Genomic DNA, 20,004 nt, shown 5'->3' with positions numbered 1-20,004 from the left:
ATTCTCATTGACCATGAAACATAGAAATTTCATCGGGATTAAATACTAAATGCAAAATACCGACTTAAGTACTAGAAGAGCGAATCTTCTAAGAGTTTGTGTTTTGAGCGGCTCCTGGGAGACCAGTATTAGATTCAGATGCACCAGTGCAGTTTGACTGTATCATTAGGATCTTCACATTGACCATGAAATACAGAAATTGCATCAGGATTGAATACAAAAGGGACAATGCCGACTTAAGTACAAGAAGAGTGAATCTCCTAAGTTTTTGTGGTTTGTACGGCTTATGAGAGACCTGTATTAGGTTCCGATGAACCAGTGCAGGTTTACCGTATCCCTTGGACCATCTCATTGACCACGAATCGTAGAAATTGCATCGGCATCAAATACAAAATGCTTAAAGCCAGCTTAAGTACAAGTAGAATGAATCCTCTCGGAGTTTGTGCTTACTGCGGCTCCTGGGAGACCTGTATTAGATTCCGAAGAACCAGTGCAGGTTTACTGTATCGCTTGGACAGTCTCATTGACCATGAAACAAATAAATTGCATCATGATCGAATACAAAATTCATAATGCTGGCTTTAGTACAAGAAGAGTGATCTTCTAAGAGTTTGTGCTTTGAGCGGCTCCTGGGAAGCCAGTATTAAATTCCGATGCACCATTGCTGGTTGACTGTATTATTTGGTCCTTCACATTGACCATGAAACTAGATATTGCATCAGGATTGAATACAAAAGGCACAATGCCGTCTTACGTACAAGAAGTGTTAATCTCCTAACAGTTTGTGTTTTGAACGGCTCCTGGGAGACCAGTATTAGATTCCGATGCACCAGTGCAGGTTCATTGTATCCCTTGGACCTTCACATTAACCATGAAACACAGAAATCAGAACGAGATTGAATACGAATAGCACAATGCCGGCTTAAGTACAAGAAGAGTGAATCTTCTAAGAATTTGTGGTTTGAGCGGCTCCTGGGGGACCAGTATTAGATTCCGATGCACCAGTGCAGGCTTACTGTGTCTCTTGGACCCCCATATTGAACATGAAACACAGATATCGCGTCGGGATTGAATACAAAAGGCACAATGCCGACTTAAGTACCAGAAGAGCGAATCTTCTAAGAGTTTGTGCTTTGAGCGGCTCCTGGGAAACCAGTATTAGATTCCGATGCACCAGTGCAGGTTTAATGTATCCCTTGGACCTTTACATTGGCCATGGAACACAGAAAACGCATCGGGATTGAATAGAAAATGCTCAATGCCGACTTAAGTACAATAAGAGTGAATCTCCTAAGTGTTTGTGGTTTGTGCGGCGTATGGGAGACCAGTATTAGATTCCGATGTACCAGTGCAGGTTTATTGTATCCCTCAGACATTCTCATTGACCATGAAACAAATAAATTGCATCGGGATTGAATACAAAATGCACAATACCGACTTCAGTACTAGAAGAGCGAATCTTCTAAGAGTTTGTGTTTTGAGTGGCTCCTGGGAGACCAGTATTAGATTCAGATGCACCAGCGCAGGTTGACTGTATCATTAGGATCTTCACATTGACCATGAAATACAGAAATTGCATCAGGATTGAATACAAAAGGGGCAATGCCGACTAAAGTACAAGAAGAGTGAATCTCCTAAGTTTTTGTGGTTTGTACGGCTCATGGGACACCTGTATTAGATTCCGATGCACCAGTGCAGGTTTACCGTATCCCTTGGACCATCTCATTGACCATGAATCACAGAAATTGCATCGGCATTAAATACAAAACGCATAAAGCCAGCTTAAGTACAAGTAGAATGAATCCTCTTGGAGTTTGTGCTTTCAGCGGCTCCTGGGAGACCTGTATAAAATTCCGATGCACCAGTGCAGGTTTAGTGTATCCCATCGACCCTCACATTGACCATGAAACACAGAATTCGCATCGGGATTGAATAGAAAAGGCACAATGCTGACTTAAGTACAAGAAGAGAGAATCTTCTAAGAGTTTGTGGTTTGAGCGGCTCATGCGAGAACAGTATTAGATTCCGATGCACCAGTGCAGGTTTACTGTATCCCTTGGTCCTTCACATTGACCATGACAAACAGAAATTGCATCGGGATAAAATACAAAAGGGACAATGCCGACTTAAGTACAAGAAGGTGAATTTTCTATGAATTTGTGGTTTGAGCGTCTCCAAAGAGACCAGTATTAGATCCCGATGCACCAGTGCAGGTTAACTGTATCCCTTGGACCTTCACATTGACCATGAAACACAAAAATCGCATCGGGATTGAATAGAAAGGCTCAATGACTACTTAAGTACAAGAAGAGTGAATCTTCTAAGGGTTTGTAGTTTGAGCGGCTCATGGGATACCAGTATTAGATTCCGATGAACCAGTGCAGGTTGACTGTATCATTTAGACCTACACATTGACAATGAAACACAGAAATTGTATCGGGACTGAATACAAAATGGACAATGCCGAGTTAAGTACAAGAAGAATGAATCTTCTCAGAGTTTGTGCTTACAGCCGCTATTGGGAGACCTGTATTGGCATCCGATGCACCAGTGCAGGTTTACTGTATCGCTTGGACCTTCACATTGACCATGATACACTGAAATTGCATTGGGATGGTATACGAAACGCACAATGCCCGCTTATGTACAAGAAGAGTGAATCTTCTAAGAGTTTGTGGTTTGAGCGGCTCCTGGAAAGCCAGTATTAAATTCCAATGCACCAGTGCTGGTTGACTGTATTATTTGGTCCTTCACACTGACCATGAAACTAGATATCGCATCGGAATTGAATAAAAAAAGCACAACGCCGTCTTACGTACAAGAAGAGTTATTCTCCTAACAGTTTGTGTTTTGAACGGCTCCTGGGAGACCAGTATCAGATTCCGATGCACCAGCGCAGGTTTACTGTATCCCTTCGACCTTCACATTAACCATGAAACACAGAAATCAGATCAAGATTGAATGCAAATGGCACAAAGCTGAATTAAGTACAAGAAGCGTGAATCTTATAAGAGTTTGTGCTTGGAGCGGCTCCTGGGAGACCAGCAATAGAATCCGATGCACCAGTGCCGGTTTGCTGTATCGCTTGGACCTTCACATTGACCATGAAACACAGAAATTGCTTCGAGATTGTATTCAAAACTGACAACTCCGACTTGTATACAGGAAGAATGAATCTTCTAAGAGTTTGTGGGTTGAGCAGCTCCTGGGAGACCAGTATTAGATTCCAATGCACCAGTGCAGGTTTACTGTAACCCTTGGACCTTCAAATTGACCATGAAGCACAGATATTGCATCGGGATTGGATACAAAACAGACAATGCCGACTTAAGTACAAGAAAGGTGAACCTTCTATGAGTTTGTTCTTTGAGCGGCTCGTGGGAAACCAGTATTAGATTCCGATGCACCAGTGCGGTTTACTGTATCCCTTGGACCTTTGCATTGGCCATGGAACACAGAAATTGTATCGGGATTGAATACAAGAGAGACAATGCCGACTTAAGTGCAATAAGAGTGAATCTTCTCAGAGTTTGTGCTTACAGCGGCTATTGGGAGACCTGTATTGGCATCCGATGCACCAGTGCAGGTTTACTATATCGCTTGGACCTTCACATTGACCATGAAACACTGAAATTGCATTGGGATGGTATACGAAACGCACAATGCCCGCTTATGTACAAGAAGAGTGAATCTTCTAAGAGTTTGTGGTTTGAGCGGCTCCTGGAAAGCCAGTATTAAATTCCAATGCACCAGTGCTGGTTGACTGTATTATTTGGACCTTCACATTGCCCAATGAAACACAGAAATTCATCGGGATTGAATACAAAACTCACAATGCCAACTTAAGTACAAGAAGAGTGAATCTACGAAGAGTTTGTGCATTGAGCGTCTCCTGGGAGACCTGTATTAGTTTCCGATGCAGCAGTGCACGTTTACTGTATCCCTTTGACGTTTACATTGACCATGAAACACAGAAATTGTATCGGGATTGAATACAAGAGAGACAATGCCGACTTAAGTGCAATAAGAGTGAATCTTCTCAGAGTTTGTGCTTACAGCGGCTATTGGGAGACCTGTATTGGCATCCGATGCACCAGTGCAGGTTTACTATATCGCTTGGACCTTCACATTGACCATGAAACACTGAAATTGCATTGGGATGGTATACGAAACGCACAATGCCCGCTTATGTACAAGAAGAGTGAATCTTCTAAGAGTTTGTGGTTTGAGCGGCTCCTGGAAAGCCAGTATTAAATTCCAATGCACCAGTGCTGGTTGACTGTATTATTTGGTCCTTCACACTGACCATGAAACTAGATATCGCATCGGAATTGAATAAAAAAAGCACAACGCCGTCTTACGTACAAGAAGAGTTATTCTCCTAACAGTTTGTGTTTTGAACGGCTCCTGGGAGACCAGTATCAGATTCCGATGCACCAGCGCAGGTTTACTGTATCCCTTCGACCTTCACATTAACCATGAAACACAGAAATCAGATCAAGATTGAATGCAAATGGCACAAAGCTGAATTAAGTACAAGAAGCGTGAATCTTCTAAGAGTTTGTGCTTGGAGCGGCTCCTGGGAGACCAGCAATAGAATCCGATGCACCAGTGCCGGTTTGCTGTATCGCTTGGACCTTCACATTGACCATGAAACACAGAAATTGCTTCGAGATTGTATTCAAAACTGACAACTCCGACTTGTATACAGGAAGAATGAATCTTCTAAGAGTTTGTGGGTTGAGCAGCTCCTGGGAGACCAGTATTAGATTCCAATGCACCAGTGCAGGTTTACTGTAACCCTTGGACCTTCAAATTGACCATGAAGCACAGATATTGCATCGGGATTGGATACAAAACAGACAATGCCGACTTAAGTACAAGAAAGGTGAACCTTCTATGAGTTTGTTCTTTGAGCGGCTCGTGGGAAACCAGTATTAGATTCCGATGCACCAGTGCGGTTTACTGTATCCCTTGGACCTTTGCATTGGCCATGGAACACAGAAATCGCAACGGGATTGAACACAAATGCCCAATGCCGACTTAAGTACAAGAAGAGTGAATCTTCTAAGAGTTAGTGGTTGGATCGGCTCATGGGAGCCCAGTATTAGATTCCGTTGAACAAGTGCTGGTTTACCGTCTCCCTTGGGCTTTCTCATTGACCATGAAACACAAAAATTGCATCGGAATTGAATACAAAACTCACAATGCCAACTTAAGTACAAGAAAAATGAATCTTCGAAGAGATTGTGCATTGAGCGTCTCCTGGGTGACCTGTATTAGATTCCGATGCAGCAGTGCACGTTTACTGTATCCCTTTAACCTACACATTGACCATTACACACAGAAATTGCATCGGGATTGAATGTAAAGGGGACAATGCCGACTTAAGTATAAGAAGAGTGAGTTATCTAAGAGTTTGTGGTTTGATCGACTCCCGGGAGACCAGTATTAGTTTCCGATCCGCCAGTGCAGGTTTACTGTATCCCTTGGACTTTCAGATTGTTAATGAAACACAGATATCGCATCGGGATTGAATACAAAAGGCACAATGCAGACTTAAGTACAAGAAGAGTGAATCTTCTAAACGTTTGTGGTTTGAGCGGCTCATGGGAGCCCAGTATTAGATTCCGTTGAACCAGTGCTGGTTTACCGTCTCCCTTGGACCTTCACATTGACCATGAAACACAGAAATTGCATCGGGATTGATTACAAAACTCACAATGCCAACTTAAGAACAGGAAGAGTGAATCTTCGAAGAGTTTGTGCATTGAGCATCTCCTGGGTGACCTGTATTAGATTCCAATGCAGCAGTGCACGTTTACTGTATCCCTTTGACCTTCACATTGACCATTAAACACAGAAATTGCATCGGGATTGAATACAAAAGGGACAATGCCGACTTAAGTATAAGGAGAGTGAATTTTCTAAGAGTTTGTGGTTTGAGCGGCTCCTGGGAGACCAGTATTATATTCCGATGCACCAGTGCAGGTTTACTGTATCCCTTGGACATTCACATTGACCATGAAACACAGATATCGCATCGGGATTGAATACAAAAGGCACAATGCCGACTTAAGTGCAAGAAGAGTGAATCTTCTAAGAGTTTTTGCTTTGAGCGGCTGTTGGGAGATATGTATTAGATTCCGATGCACCAGTGCAGGTTCACTGAATCCCTTGGACTTTCACATTGACCGTGAAACAGAGAAAGTGAAACGGCATAGAATTCAAAATGGACAACGTGCACTTAAGTACAAGAAGGGTGAATCTTCTCAGAGTATGTGCTTTGAGCGGTTCCTAGGAGACCAGTATTAGATTCCGATGCACCTGTGCTGCTTTAGTGTATCCCATGAACCATCACATGGACCATCAAACACAGAAACTGCATCGGGATTGAATACAAAAGGGACAAAGCAGACTTAAGTTAAAGTAGGATGAATCTAATAAGAGTTTGCGCTTTGAGCGGCTCCTGGGAGACCAGTATCAGATTCCTATGCACCAGTGCTGGTTAACTGTATCCCTTGGACTTCACATTGAGCATGAATCACAGAAATTGCATCGGGATTGAATATAAAAGTGACAATGCCGACTTAAGTACAAGAAAACTGAATCTTCTAAGAATTTGTGCTTTGAGCGGCTCTAGGGAGGCCAGTATTCCGTTCCGACGCACCAGTACAGGTTTACAGTATCCCATGGTCCTTCACATTGACCATGAAACACAGATATTGCGTCGGGATTGAAAACAATAAGGACAATGCCGACTTAAATACAAGATGAGTGAATCCCTTCAGAGTTTGTGCATTGAGAGGCTCCTGGGATACCCGTATTGGATTCCGATGCACCAGTGCAGGTTTACTGAATCCCTTGGACCATCACATTGAACATCAAACACAGAATTTTCAGCGGGATTGAATATAAAAGGGACTGCCGACTTAAGTACAAGAAGAGTTAATCACCTACGAGTTTGTGCTTTGAGCTGCTCTTGGGAGACCAGTATTACATTCCGATGCACCAGTGCTGGTTTACTGTATCCCTTGGACTTTCGCATTGACCATGAAACACAGAAATTGTATCGGGATAGAATACAAAAGGGACAATGCCGACTTAATTACAATAAGAGTGAATCTTCTAAGAGTTTGTGCTTTGTGTGGCACCTGGGAGGCCAGTATTAGATTCCGATGCACCAGGGTAGGTTCACTGTATCGCTTGGACTTTCACATTGAGCATGAAACACAGAAAGTGCATCGGAATAGAGTACAAAAGGGACAATGATTACTTAAGTACAAGAAGAGGGAATCTTGTAAGAGTTTGTGGTTTGAGCGGCTCCTGGAAAACCTGTATTAGATTCCGATGCACCAGTGGAGGTTTACTGTAGCCCTAGGACCGTCACATTGACCCTGAAACACAGAAATTGCAACGGGATTGAATACGCTGTTTTCAGCGGCTCCTGGGTGACCTGTATTAGATTCCGATGAACCTGTGCAGGTTTAATGCATCCCGTGGACCTTCACATTGAACATGAAACACCGAAATCGCATCGGGATAGAATTGAAAATGCACAATGCCGACTTAAGTCCAAGAAGAGTGAATCCTCTAAGAGATTGTGGTTTGGGCGGTCATGGGAGAGAAGTATTAGATTCCGTTGAACCAGTGCAGGTTTACGGTATCCCTAGGACCTTCACATTGACAATGAAACACAGAAATTGCATCGCGATTGAAACCAAAAGGGACAATGCCGACTTAAGAACAAGACTAGTGAGTCCTCTAAGAGTTTGTGCTTTGAGCGGCTCATGGGAGACCAGTATTAGATTCCGATGCACCTGTGCAGGGATACTGATCGGGATTGAATACAAAATACACAATGCCTACTTAAGTACAAGAAGAGTAAATATTCTGAGAGTTTGTGCTTTGAGCGGCTCCTCGGAGACCAGTATTAGATTCCGATGCACCAGTACAGGTTTACTGAATCCCTTGGACCTTCACATTGTCCATGAAACACAGAAATCGCATCGGGATGGAATACATAAGGGACAATGCCGTCTTAAGTACAAGGAGAGTGAATCTTCTAAGAGTTTGAGCTTTGTGCGGCTCCTGGGTGTCCAGTATTAGATTCCGATGCACCTGTGCAGGATTACTGTATTTCTTGGACCTTCAAGTTGACCATGCGACACAGAATTTCGTCGGGACGGAATACATGAGGGACAATGCCGACTCAAGTACAAGAAGAGTGAATTTTGTAAGAGTTTGTGCATTGCGCAGTTCCTGGGAAACCAGTATTAGATTCAGATGCACCAGTGCAGATTTACTGTATCCCTTATACCTTCATATTGACCAAGTAACAGAGAAATTGCATCGCGATTGAAACCAAAAGGGACAATGCCGACTTAAGAACAAGACCAGTGAGTCCTCTAAGAGTTTGTGCTTTGAGCGGCTCATGGGAGACCAGTATTAGATTCCGATGCACCTGTGCAGAGATACTGTATCCCTTGGATCTTCACATTGACCATGAGACACAGAATTTGCATCGGGATGGAATACATAAGGGACAATGACGACTCAAGTACAAGAAGAGTGAATTTTGTAAGAGTTTGTGCATTGCGCAGTTCCTGGGAAACCAGTATTAGATTCCGATGCACCAGTGCAGGTTTACTGTATCCCTTCGACCTTCATATTGACCAAGAAACACAGAAATCGCAACGCGATTGCATACAAAGGCGACAATGCCGACTTAAGGACAAGACCAGTGAGTCCTCTAAGTGTTTGTGCTTTGAGCGGCTCATGGGAGAACAGTATTAGATTCAGATGCACCAGTGCACGTTTACTGAATCCCTTGGCCCTTCGCATTGACCATGAAACACACAAATTGCATCGGGATTAAATACATAAAGCACAATGCCGACTTTAGTAAAAGAAAAGTGAATCTTCTAAGAGTTCGCGCTTTCAGCGGCTCTTGGGGGAAAAGTATTGGATTCCGATGAACCAGTGCAGGTTTACTGTATCCCATGGACCTTCACATTGACCATGAAACACCGAAATCGCATCGGGATTGAATACAAAAGGCACATTGCCGAATTAAGTACGAGAAGAGTGAATCATCTAAGAGTTTGTGGTTTGAGCGGCTTATGGGTGACCAGTATTAGATTCCGATGAACCAGTGCATTTAGACTGTATCATTTGGACCTTCAAATTGACCATGAAACACAGAACTTGCATCGGGATTGAATACTAATCGCACTATGCGGCCATAGGTACAAGAAGAGTGAATCTTCTAAGGGTTTGTGCTTTGAGAAGCTCCTGGGAGACCAGTATTAGATTCCGATGCACCAGTGCTGGTTTACTCTATCCCTTGGACCTCCACATTAACCATGAAACACAGAAATCGCATCGGGATGGAATACATAAGGGACAATGCCGTCTTAAGAACAAGAACAGTGAATCTTCTAAGAGTTTGAGCTTTGTGCGGCTCTTGGGAGACCAGTATTAGATTATGATGCACCAATGCCGGTTTACTGTATCCCTCGGACCTTCACATTGACCATGACACACAGAAATTGCATCGGGATTGAATACAAATCGTACAATGCCGACTTAAGTACAAGAAGAGTGAATCTTCTAAGAGATTGTGCTTTGAGCGGCACCTGGGAGACCAGTATTAGATTTCGTTGCACCAGTGCTGATTAACTGTACCCCTTGGACCTTCACATTGACCATGAAACACAGATATTACATCGGGATTGAATACAAAAGAGACAAGGCCGACTTATGCACAAGAAGAGTGAATCTTCTAAGAGTTTTTGCTTTGAGCGGCTCCTGGGATACCAGTATTACATTCCGTTGGACCAGTGCCTGTTTACTGTAACCCTTGGAACTTCCCATTGACCATGAGACACAGAAATTGCATCGGGATTGAATACAAAAGGGACAATGCCGACTCACTTACAATAAGAGTGAATCATCTAAGATTTTGTGCTTTGAGCGACTCCTGGGATACCGGTATTAGATTCCTAAGCAACAGTACAGATTTACTGTTTCCCTAGGACCTTCACATTGACCATGAAAAACAGAAATTGCTGAAGGATTGAATACTAATCGGACAATGCCGCCTTAAGTACAAGAAGAATGAATGCTCCAGGAGTTTGTGCTTTCAGCGTCACCTGGGAGGCCAGTATTAAATTCCGATGCACCAGTGCAGGTTGACTGTATCATTTGGACCTTCACATTGACCATGAAACACAGAAATGGCTTCGGGTTGGAATACAAAACTCACAATGCCAACCTAAGCCAAGAAGTGTGAATCTTCGAAGTGTTTGTGCTTTGAGCGTCTCCTGGGAGCCATGTATTAGATTCCGATGCACCAGCGCACGTTTACTGCATCCCTCTGACCTTCACATTGACCATGAAACACAGAAATTACATCGGGATTGAATACAAAATGGACAATGCCGAGGTAAGTACAAGAAGAGTTAATATTCTAAAAGTTTGAAGTTTGAGCGGCTCCTGGGACACAAGTATTAGATTCCGATGCACCAGTGCAGGTTTACTGTAACCCTCGGTCCTTCACATTGACCATGACACACCGAAATTGCATCGGGATTGAATACAAATGGTACAATGCCGACTTAAGTACAAGAAGTGTGAATCTTCTAAGATATTGTTATTTGAGCGGTACCTGGGAGACCAGTATTAGATTTCGTTGCACGAGTGCTGATTAACTGTATCTCTTGGACCTTCACATTGACCATGAAACACAGATATCACATCGGGATTGAATACAAAAGAGACAATGCCGCCTTATGCACAAGAAGGGTGAATCTTCTAAGAGTTTGTGCTTTGAGCGGCTCCTGGGATACCAGTATTACATTCCGATGGACCAGTGCCTGTTTACTGCAACCCTTGGAACCACCCATTGACCATGAGACACTGAAATTGCATCGGGATTGAATACAAAAGGGGCAATGCCGATTTAATTACAATAAGAGTGGATCATCTAAGATTTTGAGCTTTGAGCGGCTCCTGGGAGACCGGTATTAGATTCCTAAGCAACAGTGCAGGTTTACTGTTTCCCTAGGACCTTCACATTGACCATGAAACACAGAAATTGCTGAAGGATTGAATACAAATCGGACAATGCCGACTTAAGTACAAGAAGAATGAATCTTCTCAGAGTATGTGCTTTGATACGGCTCCTAGGAGACCTGTATTAGATTCCAATGCACCTATGCTGGTTTATTGTATCCCTTGGACCTTCACATGGACCATCAAACACAGAAATTGCATCGGGATGGAATACAAAAGGCACAATGCTAACTTAAGTACAAGAAGAGTGAATCTTCTAGGAGTTTGTGCTTTGAGCGGCTCCTGGGAGACCACTATTAGATTCCGATGCACCAGTGCAGGTTTCCTGTATCCCTTGGAACTTCACATTGATCATTAAACACAGACATTGCATCGGGATTGAATACAAAAGGCACAATGATGACGTAAGTACAAGCAGAGTGAATCTTCTAAGAGTTTGTGCTTTGTGTGGCACGTGGGAGGCCAGCATTAGCTTCCGATGCACCAGTGTAGGTTCACTGTATCCCTTGAACTTTCACATTGACCATAAAACACAGAAAGTGCATCGGAGTTGAATACAAAAGGGACAATGCCTACTTACTTACAAGATGAGTGAATCTTCTAAGAGTTTGTGGTTTGAGCGGCTCCTGGGAAACCTGTATTAGATTCCGATGCACCAGTGGAGGTTTACTGTAGCCCTAGGACCATCACATTGACCCTGGAACACAGATATTGCATCGGGACTGAATACAAAACTCACAAAGCCAACTTAAGCTCAAGAAGTATGAATCTTCGAAGAGTTTATGCTTTGAGCGGCTCCTTGGAGACCAGTATTAGATTACGATGCACCAGTGCAGGTTGAATGTATCATTTGGACCTTCACATTGACCATGAAATACAGAAACTGCATCGGGATTGAATACAAAAGGGACAATGCCGACTTAAGTACAAGAAGAATGAATGCTCTAGGAGTTTGCATCGGGATTGAATACAAAACGCAAAATGCGGCCATAGGTACAAGAAGAGTGAATGTTCTAAGGGTTTGTGCTTTGAGAAACTCCTGGGAGACCAGTATTGGATTCCGATGCACCAGTGCAGGTTTACTGTATCCATTGGACCTTCACATTGACCATGAAACACAGATATTGCATCGGGATTGATTACAAAATACACAATGCCAACTTAAGTACAACTAGAGTAAATTTTCTAAGAGTTAGAACTTTGAGCGGCTCCTCGGAGACCAGTATTAGATTCCGATGCACCAGTGCAGGTTTACTGAATCCCTTGGACCTTCACATTTACCATGAAACACAGAAATCGCATCGGGATGGAATACATAAGGGACAATGCCGTGTTAAGTACAAGAGGAGTGAATCTTCTAAGAGTTTGAAATTTGTGCGGCTCCTGGGTGTCCAGTATTAGATTCCGATGCACCTGTGCAGGATTACTGTATCATTTGGACCTTCACATTGACCATGAGACACAGAATTTGCATCGGGATGGAATACATAAGGAACAATGACGACTCAAGTAAAGGAAGAGTGAATTTTGTAAGAGTTTTTGCATTGCGCAGATCCTGGGAAACCAGTATTAGATTCCGATGCACCAGTGCATGTTTACTGTATCCCTTCGACCTTCATATTGACCAAGAAACACAGAAATCGAGACGCGATTGAATACAAAAGGGACAATGCCGACTTAAGAACAAGACCAGTGAGTCCTCTAAGAGTTTGTGCTTTGAGCGGCTCATGGGAGAACAGTATTAGATTCAGATGCACCAGTGCAGGTTTACTGAATCCCTTGGCCCATCGCATTGACCATGAAACACCGAAATTGCATCGGGATTAATTACATAAGGCGCAATGCCGACTTTAGTAAAAGAAGAGTGAATCTTCTTAGAGTTCGCGCTTTCAGCGGCTCTTGGGGGAAAAGTATTAGATTCCGCTGCACCAGTGCAGGTTTACTGTCTCCCGTGGACCTTCACATTGACAATGAAACACCGAAATTGCATCGGGATTGAATACAAAACGGACTGCCGACTTAAGTGCAAGAAGAGTTAATAGTCCAAGTAGTAGTGCATTGAGCGGCTCTTGGGGAACCAGTATTAGATTCCGATGCACCAGCGCAGATTCACTGTTTCCCTTGGACTTTCACATTGACCATGAAACACAGAAAAAACATTGGAATTGAATACAATAGGGACAATGCCTACTTAAGTACAAGAAGAGTGAATCTTCTAAGTGTTTGTGGTTTGAGCGGCTCCTGGGAAACCTGCATTAGATTCCGATGCACCAGTGGTGGTTTACTGTAGCCCTAGGACCGTCACATTGACCCTGAAACACAGAAATTGCATCGGGATTGAATACAAAACTCACAAGGCCAACTTAAGCCTAAGAAGTGTGAATCTTCGAAGAGTTTTAGCTTTGAGCGGCTACTGGGAGACCAGTATTAAATTCAGATGCACCAACGCAGGTTGAATGTATCATTTGGACCTTCACATTGACCATGAAATACAGAAACTGCATCGGGATTGAATACAAAAGGGACAATGCCGACATAAGTTCAAGAAGAATGAATGCTGTAGGAGTTAGTGCTTTCAGCGGCTCCTGGGGGACCTTTATTAGATTCCGATGAACCAGTGCAGGTTTACTGTATCCCTCGGACCTTCACATTGACCATGAAACACCGAAATCGCATCGGGATTGAATTGAAAATGCACAATGCCGACATAAGTACAAGAAGAGTGAATCCTCTAAGAGTTTGTGGTTTGAGCGGTCATGGGAGAGCAGTATTACATTCCGTTGAACCAGTGCAGGTTTACCGTATCCCTTGGACCTTCTCATTGACCATGGATCCCAGAAATTGCATCGGTATTGAATACAAAAGACATAATGCCGGCTTAAGTACAAGAAGAGTGATCTTCTAAGAGATTGTGCTTTAAGCATCTCCTGGGAGGCCAGTATTAAATTCCGATGTACCAGTGCAGGTTGACTATATCATTTGGACCTTCACATTGACCATGAAACACAGAAATGGCTTCGGGGTGGAATACAAAACTCACAATGCCAACCTAAGCACAAGAAGTGTGAATCTTCGAAGAGTTTGTGCTTTGAGCGTCTCCTGGGAGCCCTGTATTAGATTCCGATGCACCAGCGCACGTTTACTGTATCCCTCTGACCTTCACATTTACCATGAAACACTGAAATTACATCGGGATTGAATACAAATGGGGCCATGCCGACTTAAGTACAAGAAGGTGAATTTTCTTAGAGTTTGTGCTTTGAGCGGCTTCTCGGAGACCAGTATTAGATTCCGATGCACCAGTGCAGTTTTACTGAATCCCTTGGACCTTCACATTGACCATGACACACAGAAATTGCATCGGGATTGATACAAATGGTACAATGCCGACTTAAGTACAAGAAGAGTGAATCTTCTAAGAGATTGTGCTTTGAGCGGCTCCTGGGAGACCAGTATTAGATTCCGATGCGCCTGTGAAGGTTTACTATGTACCTTGGACCCTCAAATTGACCATGAAACACAGAAACCTCATCAGGATTGGATACAAAAAGGACAATGCCGATTTAAGTACAAGAAGAGTGAATCTTCTAAGGGTATGTGTTTAGAGCGTCACCAGGAAGACCAGTATTGGATTCCGATGCATCAGTGCAGGTTTACTGTATCCCTTGGACCTTCACTTGGACCATAAAACACAGAAAGTGCATTAGGATTGAATACAAAAGGGACAATGCCTACTTAAGTACAAGAAGAGTAAATCTTCTAAGAGTTTGTTCTTTGAGCGGCTTCTGGGAGTCTAGTATTAGATTCCGATGCACCAGTGCAGATTTTCTGTATCCCTTGGACGTTCACATCGACCATGAAACACAGAAATTGTATCGGGATTGAAACCAAAATGAACAACGCCGACTTAAGTACAAGAAGAGTGAATCTAATTAGAATTTTTGTTTTGAGCGGCTCTTGGGAGAAACGTATTAGATTCCGATGCACCAGTGCAGGTTCACAGCATCCCTTGGACTTACACATTGACCATGAAACACAGAAAGTGCATGGGAATTGAATACAAAATGTACAATTCCTACTTAAGTACAAGAAGAGTGAAATTTCTCAGAGTATGTGCTTTGAGCGGCTCCTAGGAGACCAGTATTAGATTCCGATGCACCTGTGCTGGTTTAGTGTATCCCTTGGACCTTCACATGGACCATCTAACACAGAAACTGCATCGGGATTGAACACAAAAGCGACAATGCAAACTTAAGTACAAGTAGGGTGAATCTAATAAGAGTTTGTGCTTTGAGCGGCTCCTGTGGGACCAGTATTAGGTTTCGACGCACCAGTGCTGGTTTACAGTATCCCATGGTACATCACATTGACCATGATACACAGAAATTGCATCGGGATTGAATACAAGAAGCATAGTGCCGTCTTAAGTACAAGAAGTGTTAATATTCTAACATTTTCTGGTTTGAGCGGCTCCTGGAAGACCAGTATTCGATTCCGATGCACTGGTGCATTTTTACTGTATCCCTTGGACCTTCACATTGACCATGACACACAGAAACTGCATCGGGAACGAATACAAATGGTACAATGCCGACTTAAGTACAAGAAGAGTGAATCTTCTAAGAGATTGTGCTTTGAGCGGCACCTGGGAGACCAGTATTAGATTCCGTTGCACCAGTGCTGATTAACTGTATCCCTTGGACGTTCACATTGACCATGAAACACAGAAATTACATCGGGATTGAGTACAAATGAGACAGTGCCGACATATGTACGAGAAGACCGAATCTTCTAAAAGTTTGTGCTTTGAGCGGCTCCTGGGATACCAGTATTAGATTCCGATGCACCAGTGCCGGTTTACTGTATCCCTTAGACTTTCACATTGACCATGAAACACAGAAATTGCATCGGGTTTGAATAAAAGAGGCACAATGCCGTCTTAAGGACGAGAAGAGTTAATATTCTAAGTGTTTATGGTTTGAGCGGCTCTTGGGAGAAAAGTATTAGATTCCGATGCACCAGTGCAGGTTTACTGTATCCTTTGGACTTTCTCATTCCGCATGAAACACAGAAAGTGCATCGGGATTGAATACAAAATGGACAATACCTACTTAAGTACAAGAAGAGTGAATCTTCTCAGAGTTTGTGTTTTGAGCGGCTCCTAGGAGACCAGTATTAGTTTCCGATGCACCTGTGCTGGTTTAGTGTATCCCTTGGACCTTCACATGGACCATCAAACACAGAAACTGCATCGGGATTGATTACAAAAGGGACAATGCAGACTTAAGTACAAGACGGGTGAATCTAATAAGAATTTGTGCTTTGAGCGGCTCCTGGGAGACCAGTATTAGATTCCTATGCACCAGTGCTGGTTAACTTATCCCTTGGACCTTCACATTGACCATCAATCACAGAAATTGCATCGGGAATGAATACAAAAGAGACAATGCCGCCTTAAGTACAAGAGAACTGAATCTTCTAAGAGTTTGTGCTTTGAGCGGCTCCTGGGAGACCAGTATTAGGTTCCAACGCACCAGTGCAGATTTACAGTATCCCATGGTCCTTCACATTGACCATGAAACACAGATATTGCATCAGGATTGAAAACAATAGGGACAATGACGACTTAAATACAAGATAAGTGAATCTCTTCAGAGTTTGTGCATTGAGAGGCTCTTGTTATACCAGTATTAGATTCCGATGCACCAGTGCAGGTTTACTGAATCCCTTGGACCATCACATTGAACATGAAGCACATAAATTGCATCGGGAATGAGTACAAAAGGGACTGCCGACTTAAGTACAAGAAGAGTTCATCACCTAAGAGTTTGTGCTTTGAGCGGCTCTTGGGTGACCAGTATTGGATTCCGATGAACCAGTGCAGGTTGACTGTATCATTTGGACCTTCAAATTGACCATGAAACACAGAAATTGCATCGGGTTTGAATACAAAACGCACAATGCGGCCATAGGTACAAGAAGAGTGAATCTTCTAAGGGTTTGTGCTTTGAGAAGCTCCTGGGAGGCCAGTATTAGATTCCGATTCACCAGTGCAGGTTTACTGTATCCCTTCGACCTCCGCATTGCCCATGAAACACAGAAATTGCATCGGGATTGATTACAAAATACACAATGCCAACTTAAGTACAAGATGAGTAAATTTTCTAAGAGTTTGTGCTTTGAGCGGCTCCTCGGAGACCAGTATTAGATTCCGATGCACCAGTGCAGGTTTACTGAATCCCTTGGCCCTTCACATTGACCATGAAGCACAGAAATTGAATCAGGATTGAATACAAGCGGCACAATGCTTACTTTAGTACAGGAAGAGTAAATTTTCTAAGAGTTTGTGGTTTGAGCGGCTCTTGGGAGAAAAGTATTATATTCCGTTGCACCAGTGCTGATTAACTGTATCCCTTGGACGTTCACATTGAACATGAAACACAGAAATTGCGTCGGGATTGAATACAAGAGGCACAATGCCGTCTTAAATACAAGAAGAGTTAATACTCTAAAGGTTTGTGGTTAGAGCGGCTCTTGGGAGACCAGTATTAGATTCCAATGCACCAGTGCCAGTTTACTGTATCCCATGGACCTTCACATTGACCATGAAACACAGAAATTGCGTCGGGATTGAATACAAGATGCACAATGCCAACTTAAGTACAAGAAGAGTTAATATTCTAAAAGTTTGTAGTTTGAGCTGCTCCTGGGAGACCAGTATTAGTTTCCGACGCACCAGTGCAGGTTTACTGTATCCCTCGGACCTTCACATTGACCATGACACTCAGAAGTTGCATCGGGATTGAATACAAATGGTACAATGCCGACTTAAGTACAATAAGAGTGAATCTTCTAACAGATTGTGATTTGAGCGGCTCCTGGGAGACCAGTATTAGATTCCGATGCACCAGTGCACGTTTACTGTATACCTTCGACTTTCACATTGACCATGAAACACAGAAATTACATCGGTATTGAATACAAAAGAGACAATGCCAACTTAAGTAATAGAAGAGTGAATTTTCTAAGAGATTCTGATTTGAGCGGCTTCAGGGAGACCAGTGTTACCATCCGATACACCAGTGCAGGTTTAATGTATCCCTTGGACCTCCACATTGACCATGAAACACAGAAATTGCATCGAGATTGATTACAAAATACACAATGCCAACTTAAGTACAAGAAGAGTAAATTTTCTAAGAGTTTGTGCTTTGAGCTGCTCCTGGGAGACCAGTATTAGATTTCGTTGCACCAGTGCAGGTTTACTGTATCCCTTGGACCCTCACATTGACCATGAAACACAGAAATAGCATCGGGGTTGAATACTAAAGGGACAATGCCGACTTAAGTACACGAAGAGTGAATCTCCTAAGAGTTACTGCTCTGAGCGGATCCTGGGAGACCAGTATTGGATTTCGTTGCACCAGTGCAGGTTTACTGTATCCCTTGGACCCTCACATTGACCATGAAACACAGAAATTGCATCGGGATTGAATGCAAAAGGGACAATGCCGACTTAATTACAATAAGAGTGAATCTTCTAGGATTCTGTGCTTTGAGCGGCTCCTTGGAGACCGGTATTAGATTCCTAAGCCACAGTGCAGGTTTACTGTTTTCCTAGGACCTTCACGTTGACCATGAAACACAGAAATTGCTGAGGGATTGAATACATATCGGACAATGCCGACTTAAGTACAAGAAGAATGAATCTTCTCAGAGTATGTGATTTGAGCGTCTCCTAGGAGACCAGTATTAGATTCCGATGCACCTGTGCTGGTTTAGTGTATCCCTTGGACCTTTACATGGACCATCAAACACAGATATTGCATCGGGATGGAATACAAAAGGCACAATGCCGACTTAGGTACAAGAAGAGTGGATCTTTTAGGAGTTTGTGCTTTGAGCGGCTCCTGGGAGACCAGTATTAGATTCCGATGCACCAGTTCTGGTTTTCTGTGTACCTTGGAACTTCACATTGATCACTAAACACAGACATTGCATCGGGATTGAATACAAAAGCCACAATGCAGACTTAAGTACAAGAAGAGTGAATCTTCTAAGACTTTGTGCTTTGTGTGGCTCCTGGGAGGCCAGTATTAGATTCCGATGCACCAGCGTAGGTTCACTGTATCCCTTGGACTTTCAGATTGACCATGAAGCACAGAAATTGCATCGGAATTGAATACAAAAGGGACAATGCCTACTTAAGTACAAGAAGAGTGAATCTTCCAAGAGTTTGTCCTTTGAGCGGCTTCTGGGAGTCCAGTATTAGATTCCGATGCACCAGTGCAGATTTTCTGTATCCCCTGGACGTTCACATCGACCATGAAACACAGAAATTGTATCGGCATTGAATACAAAATGAACAACACCGATTTGAGTACAAGATGAGTGAATCTAATAAGATTTTTTGCTCTGAGCGGCTCTTCGGAGAAAAGTATTAGATTCCGATGCACCAGTGCCAGTTCACAGCATCCCTTGGACTTTCACATTGACCATGAAACACAGAAAGTGCATCGGGATTGAATACAAAATGTACAATTCCCACTTAAGTACAAGAAGAGTGAAATTTCTCAGAGTATGTGCTTTGAGCGGCTCCTAGGAGACCATTATTAGATTCCGATGCACCTGTGCTGGTTTAGTGTATCCCTTGGACCTTCACATGGACCATCAAACACAGAAACGGCATCGGGATTGAATACAAAAGCGACAATGCAAACTTAAGTACAAGTAGGGTGAATCTAATAAGAGTTTGTGTTTTGAGCGGCTCCTGGGAGACCAGTATTAGGTTCCGACGCACCAGTGCAGGTTTACAGTATCCCATGGTACTTCACATTGACCATGAAACACAGAAATTGCATCGGGATTGTATACAAGAAGCATAGTGCCGTCTTAAGTACAAAAAGTGTTAATATTCTAACATTTTGT

The sequence above is a fragment of the Schistocerca americana genome, chromosome 4, assembly GCF_021461395.2.
Source record: "Schistocerca americana isolate TAMUIC-IGC-003095 chromosome 4, iqSchAmer2.1, whole genome shotgun sequence".
In the NCBI taxonomy this organism is placed as follows: Eukaryota; Metazoa; Arthropoda; class Insecta; order Orthoptera; family Acrididae; genus Schistocerca; species Schistocerca americana.
This window is presented reverse-complemented; position numbering follows the sequence as displayed.